Raw genomic sequence first — 16,455 nt, 5'->3', positions numbered from 1 at the left:
GGCCAAAACGTGATCAAAGTAGCTAAGGTAAAGTTTTCCGTTCCGAGCTCCGAACATTCGTTGGTGAACTATATTTCAGTACCCCGTTGAAATTATTTCCATTAAAGCCGTGTTGCCAATCCAACCGAGATCGTACGGTTGATAAAAAGCAGTGGAGGTGACTATGGTACTATAACGGAGTGCATGGATAATGCGATAGCTCCTGAATAACTTATATGGCCAAACTGTGACATAGAAGCTCGCCGCCACGATATACTGAAAAGGACCACCGTATATTCGCACCTTTCGCTATAAATAGTTTGACGGAGGAAACTGCTGTCATGTGCTTGTTATTAATATTCATAAGAAACCCTAAACCAGAGTATAAAGTTGCCCATTATCCTGTGCTGAATTGTTTGTGACGACCGCAAATATGCCCGACGTTGCAAGAAGTACTCGATTCACGGAATCGTAAAGTGAAGGAACATTTAGATTGGTTCTACCGTGGGACTGAGAAAAAAACATTCCACAGCCATAAGTAGTCGCACTGATGCCACAAATGTGATTGGCATACACCACAGCAGAACCGAACAGCATCTGTCGAAAGCAAACTTATTCCATTAAATTTCCATTGTACCGCTGAATTTCGCATTTCAGCGAAGGGCCCCGAGCCGAAAAGAAGCTCCAATCAATATTCAAATGAGCCAATTCCGGTCGACATATAATTCACGCACCTTCATTGATGGTGGAAAATTCACTTTCGGCGACATGACGGTGAATTTTTCTTTCCATCCTGTTCAGGCGACAAGGAAATTTAAATCAACTTTGCTGTCGTGGGTGTTTAGTACCGGCTGACTGGCTGCCGAAGGGAAAGATTTTCTTTGGAGATAATTATGGCCAGGAAGTGTGAGGGTGAGGAACCATCTAAAAGTAATTACTGAAACACTCAGTGATAGATAAGGTTGGATAAGTGTCCGGTTCGGTCTGTTTGGAAGAGCAATCGAAAGCAATCTCAGCTGTTGACTTACCGTTGCATTCAATTACGTCTTAACGAAAGAATGATTGACTTTGGATGGATTCACTTTTGTTGAGTTTTGACAGAAGTAACAAGATTTTAAGAAGCGATGTAATATTCAGTGTCTAGAGGATACACAAACCTAATAAGAGATGAATTTAATGTCGGAAATTGAAAAAACGGCAACCCGTGCAAATAATTTGGCTCTTATAGAACGCTTTCAATTTCACGATAAAATTTTCTTTGTATTCGCGTGAGAAAAAACGCACGACTGCAAAAAAAATATGTAATTGTCTATTTCAGTCAAATTGCTTTATTGCGATGATTTGATACCCGTTTTCAGTTCAAACAGTCAAATCAAACCCAACACGAATTCAACTGATAGAAAATCAAACTATCATCCTAACGACCATCTTCCAACACCAAAGGAAAACTATTCAAATAGGATCAACAGGAACAATTCTCAAGGTTGAACAGAGAATGGGGCAAAAATCGAAAACTAAAGAAGGAGTTTTTGTTTTTTATGAAGATCGAACACACGGTGTGGAAAAAACTTGTTTTTTTCGTTTTCGATTTTTGTCCCATTCTCTGTTCAACCTTAATCGATTAAATGGTTAAACGCTAAAGTTTTTTCACAAGTTTTTTTTATACGGCTTTTTTGCACGGTTTTCGCAATTAACACGGTTGATTGCACTTTTTTTTTTCTAAATATGCTCCTAGATGATCAATACACATTTACATCCAAGCCATGCATTTTGAACAGATGCTTCTTCGGGCGACTTCTGATTACTTTTGGACTCATATGCATAGATCCATGATTTATCACCTGTGTAGATATTATACACCATCTTTGAAGAAGCCAGATTGAATTTCTTGAGCGTTTCTTTACACCAATCGACACTAACCTTTTTAGAGCGATCGTTAAATTATGTGAGTACACCAAGATTTAATGCGTTACAGCACTATTTGATGGTGTTTCATAATATTATTGATTTGAGTTCAACCATGTACTGACGAAAAATATTTACTGTACGGTTCAGATATGCGGGCGTAGAGATTTTGCGATCGCGTGGGGATGAGCGTTTTTTTTGTACGCGCTTGAGACCGCGTTGATCAGATTATAAGTGCTATGGCGTATACTATGTGTTTGCAAAATATTTAGCGCAGTGGTGCGGGATTGCATATTCGTCTTAGTGTATCACCGCAAACAGCTCGAGCGTTTGTATGTTACCGTGTTCGATCGCATGTCACGTATGTAATTATGCGGGTATAAATTCGATTCTATAAACGTGTAGTCTCGCATATTCGCGTGCATTTTGAATGATCGCGGCAACTGTGAATGACATATAATTTTCGGAGTAGAGTAGTTCATTTTTCTTTGATAAGCTCGTGCGATGTTATTTTTGCACTGATTGCACTCGTAGGAAAGGTTATACATCTGGTACATTAACAATATACACGCCTAGAAAATCAGCGGGTCAACTTTTATTTGAAAAGTATGAATACTGCAGATATTTTAAAAATTAGTAAGACAAAAAATAAATGCAATCCATTGACGTCATTCAGGTAAGAAAATGAGGAAGTGACAAATGTTGTGAAAAATCATGAAACCGCGGAATGGTGATACAACGCGTTCTTTTTTTATACTTGTAAATGACTTCTCCCGGGGTTCGCCAGAGTGTAGAGTGGAAGTTGTGCATTCCAGCTCATGCGGTTGCTTGGATACTTGGATACTTTCTCATATTTTTTTCGATTATCTAATTATCTACTTCAACGACACCTCAAATTATTATATTGTTAACTCACACGAAATATCTGGCGCGCTTTCAATGATAACAAACTGTATCCTATCACATGTGCACGTAATGCTTCGGACGAAACCTTGAATTGTTTAGAGGCTGATCGAATACTGACGCCATCTTGAACAGATACAATTGCGTTCTTTATGTCCTCTTCACTTCGTTTTGACGTTTTTCTCACGAAATTACGCACAATCAAAACAATTCAATTTTACATTATAGTAGTTAGTGACCTATAGTGTCCCAAATGGCTGACCTATTGTGCCCCAAGCTTATAATTCATGTTGATGTCCGTATTTTTTCAAAAACAAAAAATCTAAAAACCAATACAAAACTCGTGATCAGCATCAGGGCCTAAAATTCTCATACCCATTCAATGAACGATGAAATTCACTGAATTCACCTTCGTCTTTTCGCTGCCTCCTTCGTTACTAAATTCACACAAAGCAAAACAATAAAGACAACGCCCCTTCTTCTTTCGATTCTATGGAAGCGAGTAGCAGAAGTGGTGACTTTCGTTTTCCTACGACAATACAATAATTCAATCTCGTTTAAATTTCAAATCAGTAATTTTGATTTTTATTTTAATTTTCGTTAAATGAAATTATAGCAAGGTGCATCATAAAATGCAACTAGAACGCCGCAAACACAGGAAATATGCACACCAATAGTGCTTAAGTCGTTCAATATCATCGCTAGCTTCTAATTCTCCCAAATCGAACAACGACAAATAAATATCGTTACTAGTTTCTTTTCGTTCGGCCTGCGCTATGTGCAATATCGAAGAGACTAATGTTGTTCTCAATTTCGAAGCGAAAACAAATGTGTGGAGGAAATAATGAAATTTAATTTACCCGCATGCTTTGTCGTAGACCGTTGTCTCATTTTCGGTTTCGTAATGTTCTAGTGGTTTAAAAAGTAGCATCGCTCGCTCGTCATTTTCGTCAGATTTTGGTAAACGAAAAAAACATTTTTCGACTCTGATCAGCATTAATTTTTACGTTAGAAAAAACTCACTTGACATTTTTTGCATTGACTAAATGTCAGAGCTTGGAAAACGAATGAGCTGAAAAAAGAGCGAAAATTCTTCATTCGTTCTTCGCTTCACGAATATGCCACCCATTGAACCACCACTGAGCTGCGGAGTTGACGGCTTTGGTTCACCACCGCCGAGGCTGGTGAACCATTACTGTTTTATAGTGTAGGTATATGAGCATAGCGCAATAGTACCCGTTGCTCATTCTCTCTCTCCCATTCGAAGAGATATCAACCGCTGTGCACCATTCGTTCATGATAGCAAGCTGTACATAGGCACCCAGATTCTCTTTGCTTGCTGGGTGCGAACTATGGTGCCGCCTAGCTGCCCCGGAGAACAGCCCACAACGAGAATGTGTTTGTTATCTTTTATTATTTTTATTCGAGGTAGGTACATGTTCTCCTGCGCGCTTTTCATGTGCTCTTTTTTAAGGTTTTAACTGCAACCTATTGAATCTGTCTAATAGTGAAAATCTATTCAGTTGCACATATTTAAAATTTGAGGGAATATTGAATAGAGTATGGTTTTAATCGAATATGTTTGATATCCTTAACATTTGAAAAAAATACTGTTTGGCGATGGTTTATGACATTAGAGGTTCATGGTTCCTGGTTATTCAATTATTAAACCAAAAACAATTTGTCTTATGGAATACAATTAAATTTAAAATATTCATAAGCCAGTCGTAGTTCAAGTTCAATTGAGCGATCGAAAGTTGCAAGGACAGAACATGTTTCATATAACCCGTTTCAAATATATTAGAATATAAAAATCGGAAATAAACGTCAAGCATAAAAATCGGACAGAGATCCTTCAGCATAAGAATCGCTTAAAAATGTTCACCCATAAATCTCGGAAAGAATGAACCTCCAGTATAAAAATCGGTTGAACATAAATAAGTCGCTCGCAGGAGCATCCGTATATAGTGATATTCAAGATTAAAAGTCGGCTATCAAAAACTAGTTTGTAAGAGTTGGATATATTTTTTCCGGTTTTTATACTGAAGGTTTATTTATCCGATTCTTATAAAGGAAAATCCAAGTCCGATTTTTATGCTTAAAGTTAATATTCGGTTTTTATATTCTAATATATTTGAAGCGGGTTTTACGAAGCATAATCTGGCCTTGCGACTCTAATTTTCGCTCAACTCAGGGAGGCTTTTTAGTATTGCACAGAACTAGAAAAAAGCGAACTAATCTGTCCAGATCATAAAAGCACTAAAGCGACATACTAATTTCTTTCCAACGACTGAAAGGCCTGCTCAACTTTAGACGAAGTTCGATGTAATTTTCTGATTATTAAATATTTCACAATATACCGTAAAATTCAAACACTCCGTTAGTAGGGTTGTGGTTAATATTATATTTAACATTTCACAAGTCTGCACAGCATTTAGGAAAGGAATGTACTACATCATATTTTGAAACATATATTGTACTTGCTAAATGCGAATAACTTATAACCATTTCGTTTTGGTTCACGGTTATAAAATTCCAAATTATTGTAAGCTATAGATATAATGTTAGAAAAAGAAAAACTGAACCAATATATTTTGGGCTGAGCGTTTATCTAGTCATCTGAGAGACCAACATCAAAAAACTGATAAAATGCATCGATAACCTTGAATAACCTTGGCTCATCGGACGATTTTCCTAAATTTTATAGGCATCGTGAACGCAAGTTAAAAAATTTTCCCCTCAAACCTCAACAAAATCAAATTAGCGAAACCTGTTGCCTAATGTCCGCTTCACAAGCCATATGTTCTTAAGGGGGTCTTCTACTCGCGAGTCCTAAAATTGAGCACTTTTTTGGGAATAAATTGTGAAGCATCTACTCAATGGATTTAAAAACATTTTTTTTTTTATTTTGAAGATACATGTTTTGACTTTTCTATTTTACTTTTGAAGATTGTAAGAAAAATCTCTCGCGACCTTGAAGCTTCATTGATGACATTGATATTGAAACTTCATGGGTCCCGCTTAAGTAAAGTTGTGGCAAATTGGGAAATCTGTAATCAGAAAACATATTTTTTACAATCATAATCACGTTGGCTATGTTTAGACGAGAGGGATTTCTTTTATGTTATAATTTGTAAAAGTTATGTAACGATTTGTGAAAATTTCCAATTTTTACGTTATTTTTTGGCCTAGTAGGAGCCATAAAAATGGAATAAATTGACATTTTAAAAATCCCTCTCGACCAAACATGGCGGTATGTTTTCTGAATAAATGGACAAAAAAAAATTGAAATCAGACCAGTACTTCTATGAAAACAGTTTCTTGGCCTCTAAAAAAACACTACTTTCGGGAAAACGCGTTTAAAGACAAAGTACGGTGTATAGCTCGATAGTAGTAACTATACAGGGTCCGCAGAGCTCACCTTCCTCATCACGACAATGTTCTTGGCTTTGCACATTTTGCTCTCTCTCTCTCTCTCTCTCTCTCTCTCTGTTGAGTTCGGGCCTAATTTGCCGCGATATCCACTTTGCGTTCAAACCCCAAGGTAATTCTCATCACCTCCATAGCTTGTAAGATAGATGAGAATCCTTGGTTGAAGGTACTGACTGCCAAATAAGTTACAACATTGGCCACCTGCCTGCCAGAATTTGCGCATGTGTTTTGGTGCTAAGGAACAAATTCCACTATTCAGAGACTCATTGATGTTTTGGGTGTGAGTTCATAAGCATCTTTCTAATACACCGATGATAGACTTTCGTAGATACTGACATGTTTGAAGTTTCTAAAATTCTAAAGGCTCACCCTGACGCCACCTGCACCAACTGTCCTCACCTTTGAGTGTTGTGGATTTTCGTTCGATGACGAGCAGTGTTCAAGGGAAGCCCAGACTGCATTTCGCATATGTTCTACAGAATTTGAGTTTCTCCGAATCGACAGCCCATAAAATTTTGTTAACTGGCCGATTGATTTGTCCGTCAACTTTCCATTTCCTTTCCCACCGATAACTTTGCTTTCTTTCTTCAATTTTCGTAATCTCGTCCCCTTACGCTTCTCAACATGTCCGACGTTTTCTTTCTGTCGTACGATAATCTCGTCCCAAAAAAACAAGGAACTATTCACAGACGCTCACATATTCATAATCCGTCAAGAATGGAATTCCATAGAAAAGCACCATCGTGGTGCGCCACGCTTAGTATCTCAGAAACGGCCGGAGATAGGTACCTTTCGGTTCCCAGAAACATGCCAGGGATTTTTACTAAATCCTTTCTGTGGCGTATTCTCAGATCCGGGGCATTATGACGTACGAGAGTGTGTCATAATATCCAAAAGCAAGAATGCGTCATAACATGGGAAGTTATTCTTGTGTCACAACGTCCGATATAGTTCTGTGTCATAATGTCCGGGATCGTATGATGCATACTGATATTGTGATGTTATGACGTAGAGGAATTGCGTAATAAAGTCTGGGATAATAAGACGCACTCATTGTTTCAGATATTTTGACGCACAGGTACTGCGTCATAACGTCCGAAGTCATACAGCAAAGTTCTCATGTACAGAAAGTTTCATTAAAATCTGAGAGGGTGCTGCCAACATTTGTTCGAGTTGGCGCGAAATTCGTCTATTGATAGATCGACTGACAGATGTTGGTAGTGTAACCCCTTGAATCAGTAATAACATCGTCAAGAGATGCAGATTTATTGCGATTTTTTCCGATTCGAAGAGTTTCATTTTCTTTTACATTTTTATTGATTAAAACAACATCGAAAAAAATCTTCTGGATCCCTTTTCATTCGAACATAAACTCTTATGCTACTTTCACTACTTAACAACATACAACCGAGAAAAAATGGCCCCTAATTTGTAACTAAGATATTCTACATCGAACGTGGTGGCGCACAATTTCCGAACAACGGATTGAAGACATAAACAGCTTGCGTTGCGGCGAACCCGCATGGATTAACATGGCTGTTGTAGCTTTAACGCAGTAACATATACATATTTATATATCGATCGATTGCAATTTTGAATTTTTGATTGACACAAGTGCTTATCTCGTGGTGCCAGTAGCTATTTGTTTTTTGTTTGCTTTTTGATTCTCAATATAATTCCGTGAGTCTGCATAGTGCATGTAAAATGCAATCAAAAACAGCCTAAATTGACATGCTTCATCATTTTTAAATAATGTTTCAAAGCACCGAAATTATATCAAAATTCACAATCACCTCAAACTGTCCCTGGCAGCACTGCTTCAGTGTGATCCAATCAACTGAATTGCAATAAACACGGCTCTACGCAGAAAACTGATAACTGTTATTGCTCAAATGAAATGAGGTGACAGTCCCATTTGTTAGTCTTACTAAGTTTTTGTTTTCATCTATAAAAAAAAGTTATAACAGTTTAAAAAAGCTGTATGGCTGTGACGGGGTTAAAGCAAAAATCAATACTTTAAAACCTACCTCAACATTTTGGTGACACATTTTCAGCAAACATGTACTTTCAGCTCCGGATTTCAAACACGAACGTATACTTTGAACTATAATGAAGCCTGATACGTTTCATAAGGATACCATCGCCGAATGGATCTCCGTGGCACGAATGAATAAATATATAATCTACAGTGACATTAATTCGCTATCAGAGTGCTATGCCGGTTTGTAGGTCTTTCATCGCCTTTGTCGTCGTCCAGTTTGTGATGATGTTTTATAACAAATGAAGCGTGCTTAGTTCATTAGGTGCGACACTGGGATATTATAATCTTCGCTGACACGAATGTTGATTGAAGGTGCTTTTCGTGTAGCATTAAAAGAGGTAATTTTAATTATATTTTTGGGGAGAAACCTCATAAATTCATAACAAAGATGTTTAAAGTGTGTACCATTGAAGAAATGAACATGGTTGCGAACAAATTTCATCATCTATTTGCACCTAAAGATACTTTATTTTTTAATACGGAATAAACAGATAATCCCAGTAAAATGAAATATTCGGCTGCACTGTTATCTGTATCAAGCTTTTTACCGGCCATAATGGCTGTCTAAATTGTTCAGTTCGTAATACGTTTTATGGCCCTTTTTTGACAATAATCGTTTACGTTAACTGCCCAGTGCGATTAAGTCATCCTACGTTAGTCAAATGCGTTTTATGTTTATTCAATGACCGCCCGACATCTTCAACTGGGCGTTGCTGTCAAGCTGGCGTAAACGATTATTGTCAAAAAGGGCAATTAAACGTATTACGAACTGAACAATTTAGACCGGCACGTAAAAAGCTAGATGCTTGTACTATTAAGGGACCATTCAAAAATTACGTAACGCATTTAGGGGGGGGGAGGGGGTACGAAAAATTGTGACATGTTGTGACATATGGGGGAGGGGGAGTAAGCTAGATCGTTACGTAACATGTTTTTACCGAAGAAAAAAAAATTCCCGGAATTTGTTACGTAATAAAGGAGGGGGGTATACAGCAATTTGTGACATTTTGTTACATGGGGGAAGGGGGGAGTCAATTTTGGGCAATTTTTGCGTTACGTAATTTACGAATGGTCCCTAAGAAAAACCGTCGGCTTTCGATATGTATCGGTAAATTAGTGCAAAATGTTATAGTGACGTCGTAATAATCAAAGGAGAAAGTAAACAAAGAGAGGCTCTCAATGTTATTTACGACCTAATCTAATTCTCCATTTAATCTTCCGAAATGTTCATTGGCAATCATCGCACAACCTTCCTTCATCTTTCACTCGGGAAGGGGCGACGAAAATCGACCAGTCTGTCAACATAAGCACTGTTGAGAATATTTCCACGTCTTTCATTTTAACAATATTTATTCCGAACAGTAATCTCATTATCTACTAAAATCCTATTTTAGTGGAGTTGAAAATCGGGACCATCAGTTCCAGAAGTTTCTAATTAATTTCGTCAAAAGGATAACAGGAAATTGGTTTAAACAACTCGCGAACCTTTCTACTGGGTGTCATTAAAAAATCCTTGGCTCTGATTTAGGCCGCAGCACATACAAAGAACCAAACAAATTGCAAAAACAAGCGAAAAACTTTTTATGCTATCTCAGGTTCCAGGACAAAATAGGAAAATCAATTCGTTTACGTGCACAAGCAGCGTTTTTCCCCGTATGAAGGGTTGGGTTATCACCAGCCAGCAGTTTTTCTCGGTTATGATTTTCGCAGAACAGGCGAGTTTTGGTCGGCTAAAGTGAAAATTTGTCGGTTTGTCGATTCGTTGGACCGTGGAATAATGCGTCAAAAAGATGATCAATTACACCAGTCCCTTTTGGTGAACTAAATATGCAGGGAAAAAGTCGACAGGATACAGAACTTATTTTATAAATATTTCTCCGGTGCTTAGCTCACCTTCTTCGTACAAGCACCGGAAAGAAATTCGCCAAACAAAACCGAACTCACCAAACCTACCACCCGGGAAATCCATTGACCATACAGCAATCAACGTAGAAAAAAAACTCATATATACTCACAATTTATCCTTCCGCTGCTGGCGTTTCTTCTTGAATGCCTTTTTGACCCGCAGCAGCAGGAATGCCGCCCGGTCAATGCTGAGGGAGCTTTTGCGAGGTGGTGCTGGGATATCGTCCATATTGGCAGCAACGGCAGCAGCAGTAGCGGCGGCGGCACCGGTAGCACAAGCAACAGCGTGGGCAGCACCGATGGTTCCACCACCGCCGCCGCCGGTATGGTGAGGAACCGAGGACGAGGAGGACGACGCACCGCTACTGCCACGCACACAAGCACCTAGGGAATTCACCTTTCCTGTCTCGTCTGTTCACCGGTTGTCACAAATTGATTCAGGGAAAAGGGAATTAATCTGTTTGATCTCAGACCGGTTGGACGGCCGACTTGCAAATTATCTTGTATCCTCTTGTGGGACCGACTGTTTCACTTAACTCGAAACGGTGCATTTATCTTGTGATAGATCAAGTTTCTCCTACTTCTCTCGCGCACCTTCGAAGAATAGTAAAATCCTTCGCTTTGTCGTGACATTTCTACGGTCTCAGGACTGCAATTTCATCTGCAGAGAAGCATTAACATTATCACACTCGAATACACAAAATTAGCAATTTCACAATGACACACATCACAATCACCACACGGCCCTTATCGCCCGAAATATATGCAGCCGGAAGAGCACCAAACCACTAAACTCTTAAACCGTATTCCGTGTCCGCTCCAAATGCAGTTCCTCATTACTTCCACGGCAAACTTTTAGTTGTCACCGCGTTGCCTACCTCCCATGCGGAGTAGCAGATTATCTAAATTTATAACGCACGGGTCACTTCGTGCCTGGTGAATTGCATATCTCGCAGGGTGTTTCCATCTGTTGTTTTTGTTGCGTGGTTGCTGCTGCTGCGGCCATTGCTGGTTCCATCGCTGTGTATATGAACTGAACAGGCTGAAACGAGATAATATTTCATTATGCAGTATCGTGCTTGGAGCGAACAGCGCGATTAGTATTCAACGCTAATGAAGCTTGCTACGGACTAATCAAATCCAGCTACCCGTGGGTGCTCATTATCAAAGGTTGCACTCATCTTTACGGTGAGTTGATGCGTGAAGGCTTGAACACAATGGATGCGGTTGAGGTACCGCACTTTTATAGAATAATGCGTGCGCACCCCACAATTAATGCGCTACGGCGTGTTTTGTCCATTGTGATCGACACGGCAGAAAACACCGCAATAGCGGTTTTTGCACTTACCGCATCATACCGCAACCGCATCCATTTTGTTTGTACATTTAGAGTTCGCCGGATGGCGTTGTTAAACAGGGTGGAAAGCAGAGCTTCCAAGTCAAAGCATCCATTAATCGATCATTGTTCAGTTGAATGGGTATGTATTTTATTTCCATGGAAAGACCACCGCTTGTGGTCTTAATTTAATTGTTTCATGATTTTACCGATTATTTCTCTGCGGTCAGAACACTGTCAACTGTTATTTCACTCAATATAAAAAACGTTCACGGCCATACTTTGACTGACGATTCGGTTAGCGTTGTGCCCAATGTTCAATGAAATTGAAATTGAAAAATGAAAAAAAAAATCAATTCTAGAACTAGGCTGTTTTCGTCACAGATTCACCATTTTTTACGAGATTAAAGGTCGGCGCGCACGACGTTTACGCATCTAACGAGCGATATACCATACCATACGGACCAATAAGTAAACACCACGTACCATCGGTTGCTGCCGCACCAAGACGATAAGATACGACGATTCTACAGGCAGACGCATTCGTACCAGCCTACCAGCTTGTTTGTTTCCGTGAGCCATTTAGCTCCCCGCTTTGTCCCGATCTACTCTACAGCGGTGGACGTAGCTTACTCAACGAGCCAGCCAGTAGGTGCTGAGGTCTGTTCAGCGATTCCGGGTGGAGCGTTGCTTCCGGTTCATTGCCCAACGACCCACTGCTAGCTATTCGACGCGGTCTACTCGCTCTAGCCCCCGGTGGTGGATCTAGCCCACCAACGAGCTACCCTGTAGGGTGTCGAGGTCGGTCCGGCAATTCTGGTAAAGCCTGATGTCCAGTTATCTGGCGCCCGACAACCCGAACCCGGTGCTACGTCGCGTACAACTCAGCTGGTTCCCGGTGGTGGACCTAGTCTACACAGACGGAGAGTTCTCCGGCAGCGAAATTTCTCCGATTTGTGGTTTATCGACGGCTTTCTAGCCGCTGGTGCTGCACACTCCGGGAAAAAAGGTGACGAAGCATGTCCAAACCGATGCAGATACTTCCGGAAGCATCCGCGCCCGGACAAAACATTTTGGATGAGTCGGTTGGTCCACCTGCCTTTCTCCGCATTGTCCCACTCTTGCTGTCACTTAGCATTTTCTGCTAGTAGAATTTGGCGTGCTCACTCAAAGTGATGCAGATGGGGATCATCCCGGCAATTACGCATACCGCCTCTGACGATATCGTTCTGTACGCACTGGCGACACGAACAGCCATTAGACGAAACGTACTTGTCAACTTCGTCCGGTTCCGCTTTGAGTTCAGCACGCAGTCCAGGCCGATACGCCATACCCCATTATTGAGGTTGAGACACCCACCAGCAGACGTCTTGTGCTGAATCCCGCTCCTCCGTTATTCGGCATGATCCTTGCCAATGCATTAGTTGTCCTCGCAGTTTTCTCACATACATAGTCGACATGGCTGTTGTAATTTAACCGATCGTCGACCATCACACCCAGGTGCTTCAACGCACGCATCGATAGGATTGATTATCCCCCAACGCTGATTACGACACGCTGGATTTTTTACGGTTGCTGACCAGCACTATCTCCGTCTTGTGATGAAACAGCTGCAACTTCGCGTCAGCCATCCAGGTTTCAACGCTGCCTATTGTCTGCCGTCAACATCTCCACCTTCTCAAGGGTCTCGCCGGTTATCATCAGGACGTCATCTGCAAAGCCTACAGTCTCAATTCCCCTGGGTAGCTCCAGTGTTAACACTCCGTTCTACATAATATTCCAGAGCGATGGGCCAAATTTGGAGCCCTGAGGTACTCCCACCGTGACCCTAATCGACCTCTGCCTCAGGTTCGTTTCGTAGACCTGTATTCGGTTCTAAAGGTAACCTTTCAGAATCTTGCACAGATAGTCCGGAACCCGCATTCTGTGCACGGTATTCGCCATCCAGCTGGCACTATTGAACGCGTTCTTAACGTCGATCGTTACCACGGCTTTTCAGAAGTTTACCAATAGTATCCAGCAGGCATATAGACCGATACGATGCTGATACTTCTGCTGGTTTCCCTGGTTTTGGCAGCAACTCCAGCTTATGGATCTTCCATCTTTCCGGGATATCAATCTATCGTCCAGGTATTTCTGTAGAACTATTCTTAACATGTCCGGAAACGCCAGGATCGCGGTCTTCAGTGTCACGTTGGGGATACCGTCCGGTCCGGGAGCTCATCGTTGGAGATTCGATTGTCACCAGCATTTCCACAGTCTGTATCGACATGCTTGTGTAGGCGACCATGCGGTTGGGTCGTGCTTCGGGAAAATCGGGATAATCTTTGTTTTATCAGCGCACATTTCGATTGGCGTCGTTGGACCCTTGATCCTGGCCATAACGACACGGTAAACATTGTCCCAGGGGTTAGCGTCTACTTCTCTGCACAGCTCCTTATATCAGGTGGACTTGCTTAGCACTATCTCGCGCTTGAAAGCGGCCCTGGTTCTGATACATTACATTTTTCTCTGACTGCCTCAGATCTTGCTCTCGGAACGCGTCTTCTGGCTTTTAGGCAAGCATCCCGGAGGATATTAAGCCTTTCGTTCCACCAGTACGCCGGACGCCGGTAGTTCCTCGGCTCCATTTTCCTCGGTATTGTTACATCACGTGCCCTCGCTACTGTTTCGGACAGCTTGTCGAAGTCCTTTATTTACCACTTCCGCTCGCCAGTCCTCACTCTCCACGTTACAGTACTATTCCGCCTACCAATGGTGTAGTGGATCGCTTGGTGGTCGCTATGTGTGTACTACTCACTAACTCGCCAATTCATGTTATCTGTCAGCGAGGGACTGTAAAATATTATGTCGATGATGGATTCCCGACTGTCTTTACGAAATGTACTAGCGGAAGCTTCGTTGCACAGTCTTACATCCAGCTTCGCCATGGCTTCCAACAAGCTGTAACCTCTTGCGCTGGTCAGCCTGCTAGCCCACTCCACGGCCCAAGCGTTAAAGTCTCTTCTGGCGTTCGTCCGACTAACGAGTCGGTTAGTGCATCCAACATCCGATTGTGCTGGTGTCCATCGTGGGGGAGCATAACAACTACAGATGAATACGCCATTGATCCTGGTGATCACGAAACATTCGTGTGTGCTATCCACCACTTCTTGGACAGGGAAACCGCCCATTACTTGGATTGCCGCCATCCCTACATAATACGATTTTCAAATCCGGATAGCCGTCGGTACATCCAGGTTGCACTGCTCGACCAGATCATCCCTCAGTTCATCTGCGGTCGTTATCTCGTCTAGACTCTTGCACGGTAGGTCAAGTTCTTGACAGACGGTTCCTTCTTCAGCCTTCAGATCATCTCGCCTTTCTGAGTGCGCCTTGTTTTAACAACGTTCTCTCCCAGCTCTTTCAGCTCTGGTTCCTCTCTCACTTTCTTGAGAAGAGCGGCGTAGGACGTCTTATCGTTCGCTTCGATGATCAGTGCCTCGCTCTTGTACCTCTCCCGAGCAGGCTTACATTTCTCATTCTTCTCTTGTTCCTTCTTCTTTTCCTCCTTTTATTTCCGTTCCCTCCGCTTCTTCTGCTGCCTTCCCACGATGCACCAACCGCCGTGTTTCCCATCGTTCATCTGGTTGCTGGTGCCCTCCAGCTCGCTCTTCTGCTTTTTCAGGTCCTTTTGCTGCCCCGGCATGTCCCTCACTGTTTTCTCCGAGCGAGTATTGTGGTGACTCTGCGGCTTCCATCAGATCTTTATCGACTGCTTCAGTTTTCATCAAAAGTACCTTCTGCTCGCGTTTAGCAGTTGTTTCGGACTATTTAATACTCGTCACTAGCTGCTTCACCTTGGTGTGAACATTGTGCTTGTCCTTCACGAACTCACAGAGCTCGTCGACCTTTTTCCTCACCTCCATCAAGTACGACTTCACAAGATGAGAGTCATTCTGGGTGGAATCCCTACCTGATCTCCGGGTGAACACTCGATTCAGTAACCCCATGTCACGTTGATTTCCTCGTGGCTTACTGCTGGTCCTCGCTATGGCTACCGATGGCGTAACCGGTGATCTCTGCAGCGTACCGCTCCTTGCAAACGCAATCTCGTCCTCCTTTGCTTCGCTTGCCTCTCCAATCTCATTTTTTTATGTCTCCATGCTGGTGGGTCCCAACTCCGAGTCGCTATCCCTAGTCGTTGTACGTAGTAGCCTCTTATGATCCCATGGTTATCTATGCGAGCGGTAAGGTCATGTTAGAGTTGACATTATCCTTCATGGGAGTAGTGTTCAGAGCCGGATAGGTGTAAAATTGGGAATGGTCCATCCGCCACTAGTACAACCAACTAAATTGTGACGAGTTTTGAACGTACCCGGAGACCTGCCAAGGTTTTGACGGGACGGAGGCAGCCGTGCCGTTAATCCACTCGCCATTTCAAGTCGGTGTCATCCTTCTTTACTCAGAGAGTAGAACATCACGCGTGTCAGCCAAAAGTAGCCGTCCAATTCGTGATCCGTGTACTGTCCGTTGACGTTCGTCATGGCCAGTATGTTACTGGCGTCGATCCTGATGCGCCGGCTGGCACTCCGGTTGGGCTTGAGTGCTTTTTTTTTGATTACGGAAATCTTAGCAAATGCGGCTTCGTCGAAGCTACTTTCAGAATTATGGCTTTTTTAAGAAGTTTAGCAGAACCCAATCCAAATCCCACCATATCCTAGCGAGACTTACCACCTCGCAGTAAGTTCGAGCGAGGGGTTGTTAAATCACTGAACTCCTGTCCTTCCTGTCCCTGCTGCCCCGGGTTAGAGATGTGAGCAAATGTATTTACACTACTAACATCTCCTATCTACGCGTAATATAGGAAACTGATGATTAAAAAATTATGACGTCTATTCAGCGATTTAGAGAAAGGTTGAATGTGACGTCTAAGCCTGTCTACATATTCCGGGCATCAATTAGTCTTTAGTCT

Source organism: Topomyia yanbarensis, unplaced genomic scaffold (genome assembly GCF_030247195.1).
Source record: "Topomyia yanbarensis strain Yona2022 unplaced genomic scaffold, ASM3024719v1 HiC_scaffold_5, whole genome shotgun sequence".
Lineage (NCBI taxonomy): Eukaryota > Metazoa > Arthropoda > Insecta > Diptera > Culicidae > Topomyia > Topomyia yanbarensis.
Note: the sequence above shows the minus strand (reverse complement) of the source record.